Genomic DNA, 4,968 nt, shown 5'->3' with positions numbered 1-4,968 from the left:
CGTTGAGTGAGAGGTTGTTTTTCTGACACCACACACCGGATGCCCTCACCTCCTCCCTGTAGGCTGTCTCGTCGTTGTTGGTAATCAAGCCCACTACTGTTGTGTCGTCTGCAAACTTGATGATTGAGTTGGAGGCGTGCTTGGCCACGCAGTCATGGGTGAACAGGGAGTACAGGAGGGGGCTGAGCACGCACCCTTGTGGGGTGCGTGCTGTTGAGGATCAGCGAAGTGGAGATGTTGTTTCCTACCTTCACCACCTGGGGGTGGCCCGTCAGAAAGTCCAGGACCCAATTGCACAGGGCGGGGTTGAGACCCAGGGCCTGAAGCTTAATGATGAGCTTGGAGGGTACTATGGTGTTGAATGCTGAGCTGTAGTCAAGGAACAGCTTTCTTACATAGGTATTCCTCTTGTCCAGATGGGATAGGGCAGTGTGCAGTGTGATGGTGATTTTATTGTCTGTGGACCTGTTGGGGCGGTATGCAAACTGAAGTGGGTCTAGGGTGGCAGGTAAGGTGGAGGTGATATGATCCTTGACTAGTCTCTCAAAGCACTTCATGATGACAGAAGTGAGTGCTACGGGGCGGTAGTCATTTAGTTAATTTATCTTTGCGTTCTTTGGTACAGGAACAATGGTGGCCTTCTTGAAGCATGTGGGGACAGCAGACTGGGATAGGGAGCGATTGAATATGTCCGTAAACATACCAGCCAGATGGTCTGCGCATGCTCTGAGGACGCGGCTAGGGATGCCATCTGGGCCAGAAGCCTTACGAGGGATAACACGTTTAAATGTCGAATGCCGCCATCTATCCACGGTTTCTGGTTGGGGAAGGTTTTAATAGTCACATTGGGTACAACATCTCCAATGCACTTCCTTATAAACTCACTCACTGAGTCAGCGTATAGATCAATGTTATTCTCTGAGGCTGCCCGGAACATTTCCCAGTCTGCGTGATCAAAACAATCCTGAAGCATGGATTCCGATTGGTCAGACCAGCGTTGAAGGGTTCTAGTCACGGGTACATCCTGTTTGAGTTTCTGCCTATAAGACGGTAGGAGCAAGACATCCCTCACTTCCTTGTTGAATTATAACAATATGAGATACCAAACCCATTCGCAGGGTTAACTCTTGAGGTCCCGCTTGTCTCCACAAAGTTTGATAAATGCGCCTTTAGTTTTAATGCACCACAGTTATGAAATACATTACAAAACAAATTCCACCTGGATTCACGGGTGCCGATAGGGCAGTTTAAAACTCTGTTGTTAAATGAGTAATGCATTTTTTGCTGTCTTGATGTCATTTTTGTCCTCAGGGCACCATTGTAAATGAGACAATGGTCTCAATTAGGTTCCGCTGAATAAATAAAAGTGAATAAATAAAATGAAATAAAATAAAGGGGGAGATGGTGATGGGGGAGAGGGGAGATGGGGAGAGGGAAGAGGTGATGGGGAGAGGGGAGAGGTGATAAGGGAGAGGGTGAGACGGAAAAGGGTAGATGGGGAGAGGGGAGAGCGGGAAAGAGGTAGATGGTGATGGGGAGAGGGGAAAGGGGAGAGGGGAGAGGTGATGGGGAGAGGAGATGGGGAACGGTAGAGTGGGGAAGGTGAATGTTGAGTGGGTAGACAGGGCGAAAGGGTATAGGGGAAAGGTGATGGGGGAGAGGGAAAGGGTAGAACAGGGAAAGGGTATAGCGAGGAATGTGATGGGGAAGGGATGAGGATAGAGGGAGAGTGTGATAGGGGGAGAGGGAGAGGGGATATGGGAGAGGGGAGAGGTGCATTGTGAAGAGGGGATCGTGGGAAGAGGGGATTAGTGGGAGAGGGGAGAGGTGAATGGGGGAGGGAGGATTGGCATACTTGGAGTTAAAACTAGAGGGAGGAGGGTGATAGAGGGGATTACGTCGGGGGATTGTATCATTGGGTATGAGACGGGTGACAGCAGCGTAGTACAATTCGAAGAATGTTGTGTAAATTACCCATTTGGAGTGGTACCCTCCCCCCAAAAAGTTCATTACTCTGTAGAGCCACACCTTTTGCAGCAATTCAGCTGCAAGTCTCTAGGGGTAAATGTTCTAAGCTTGGAGCACATTAACCAGCGGAGGATTTTTTCGCGTATTATTAAGGAAAAACTGCTGGGCTGAGTGAAGACAGGGTGATAGGAAGGTGTGGGGCGAGGGGAGAGGTGGATAGTGGGAGAGGGGAGAGTGATGGGGGAGAGGAGAGGGTGGAAATAGGGGGAGAGGGCGGATGGGCGTAATAGGGCGTGGGAGAGGTGAATCAGAGAAGTGGGGAGAGGTACTTTTCTTTTCCTGGTGCCGGCCACATGCACGTCAGCAAGCGAAGCCGATGGATACGGAAGGTGGCTAGTTTAAATTCATGGTTCCATTTCCACACAGTTTCACGTCAGACCAGAATTGTAGTAGCACGAGGGGAGAGGAGGAGAATGGGGGGAGGGAGAGGAGCGAGAGAGAGCGCCAGCGCGCCTCTAGCGGTAGTCGAGAAGATTGTTGAGACGCCTTGTTTCGGTTCTTATGCAGAGATGTAGGAGTGTGAGAAGAGAGGAGGAGGTTAAGATCTGGTGCCGAAGGAACAAGTGAGGAGAGAGACGCTAAGCCAGATAGAGAATGAGGTAGAAATCACGCACGTTCGAAGGTGGTAGTAAGAAAAGGAGAGGGAAGAGTGAAGACGATGTTAAAAGTAGATGTAGGGAGGTGAGGAGCACTGAAGAGAGATGCAAGAGGGACGCCGCCAGACCAGAGAGATGCATGCAATTGAGAGAATATGATGGATGAATGAGACTTCAAGATTGCTGTAAGTACACAGACGACTACAGTGGGGCGGAACAATCCGAGCGCACCTGACTATGAAAGAGTAGGGCTCTACAGAGTATTGACTTGGGGGAGGGTACACTCAAATTGTAATTTTTATCATTTTCTTATTCTTCTTGTTTTTTTCACATACAAAGAGAGAGGACAGAAGAAGAAAGGGGCAATTTTGCATACTTCGGACAAAGTGGTAGGCGTGTTTGTGTAAATCAAAGTTAAATAGCAACGCCCCCAAAATCATTTTAATATCCAGAGTTGTAAGAAACAAAATAGGAAGAAATGCAACATGGAGGATGAATACTTGTACGCAGGAGGCAGCTGTGGGAAGATGGGATAGGTACAAAGTAATGAAGGACACCCTTCAGTGTAGTGGAAATCTATGGTTTAGAGTTTCAGCCACACACGCACGGGGAGTGCTGGTGTGGTCAGGATGTCGTATAAAAATCGAGCAAGCACAGTCCACACAATCTCAATAGCACAAACATTGGCAGATAGAATGGCTTACTGAAGAGGGTCAGTGACTTTCACAAATGGGCTTTCAAACGTGGCACTGTCATAGATGCAAACACCTTATCGAACAAGATCGAGTCCAAAAATATGGTACTGCCGCTGCTAGAGGTGTCCCGAGGTGCATAGCTATAAGTGCATGTAGGGATTGTGAAAGTGGAAATGTGTAGCGAGCAGGGACAACGCTAAACGCGTGAAGTGGTAGGTGACAGCAAGCTCCAATGAGAGAGAACGCGCTTGAGTGCTGAAAAAGCGTAGTGTGAATTAAAAATCGGGGAGTTTTGTCCTCGGTTGCACACTCACCCAACAAGTTCCAAAGCTGCCTCTGGAAGCAATGTTTCAGCACAAAAATGTTATGTCGCGGGATCTTTATGAAATGGGTTTTTCAATGGGCTGAAGGGACGGAGGCCCAATCGGCCCAACAGACAGCCTAAGATCAGCATGCGTCAATGGCCAAGCGTCAGCTTGGGAGTGTTGTAAGGCTCACTGCCATTGGACTCTGGAGTGATTGAATCACGCTTCACCATCTGGCAGTCCAACAGAATTAATTGGGTGGTTGGCCGGGATGCCAGGAGAACATTACCTCCCCCAAGCATAGTGCCACTGTAAAGTTTGAGGATAAATTTGTCGAGGAATTAATTATCTGGGACCTGTTTTTTCCTGGTTTGGGCCAGGCCGACTTAGTTCCAGTGAAGGGAAATATTAACGCTACAGCATACGAGATGACATTCTAAAGAACACAGTTCTGTTGAGTTCCACGTCGTTGGCAACAGTTGGGGAAGGCCATTTTGCTGTTCAGCATGAACAATGAACCCTGTGACACGAAGCGGACGTGTCAATAGTAGGAAGGAAGATGGATTGTAGTGAGGTAGGGAAGGAGCGGCGTGGAGAACTTGACTGAGGCCTGCACAGAGCACTGACCTCAACCCCGAGCGAACACGTTTGGGAAGTGAATTGGAACGGGCCAAACTCCTGGGCCAGGCCTAATTGCTTAACATTAAAGTACCAACCTCAGGCTGATGTTCTTGTGGCTGAAGTGGAATCAAGTCCGCCCACAAAAGGCAAATGTTCCACTCTTATCAACAGAGCTCAGAAGCTTTAAGACCACAGATGCGGAGAAACAGGAAGGCAAGATAGTACGGAGGTCTCAGAGTTGTATTACAGTACAAAAGGGGCTGGCAAAAAGGTAAGATCAAGGCAGGCAAACAGTCGTGAATCCAATAAGAAGTCGAGAGCAGGTGCATGACGGCAGGGAGACAGGAATCGGGAGAAGGCGGATCCAAGTCAGAACTGGGAAAACTAGAGCAACAGGCAACAGGGTGGTAGGAACTTGAAGATGGGACAGGGAGATGAACTGGCAACAGACAAAACAGAAAACGAGGTATAAATACACAAGATGAGGAAGAGAGAGAAGGGAGAGAGAGGAGAAGGAGAGAGAAAGTGAGAAGAGGAGAGTAAGAGGAGCAGACAGAATAGCAGAGTGACGCACTCAGGCTACAAGGAGGGGATAGAAAGAGAGAGAAGAGAGAGAGAAGAGAGAGAGGGAAGAGAGAGAAGAGAGAGAGAAAGAGGAATGAGAGGGAGGAGGAGAAGATGAAAGAGAGCAAGAACAGAGAGAGAGTTGACAAAGACAGGAGA

This window comes from Salvelinus sp. IW2-2015, linkage group LG36, assembly GCF_002910315.2.
Source record: "Salvelinus sp. IW2-2015 linkage group LG36, ASM291031v2, whole genome shotgun sequence".
NCBI classification, from domain to species: domain Eukaryota; kingdom Metazoa; phylum Chordata; class Actinopteri; order Salmoniformes; family Salmonidae; genus Salvelinus; species Salvelinus sp. IW2-2015.
Note: the sequence above shows the minus strand (reverse complement) of the source record.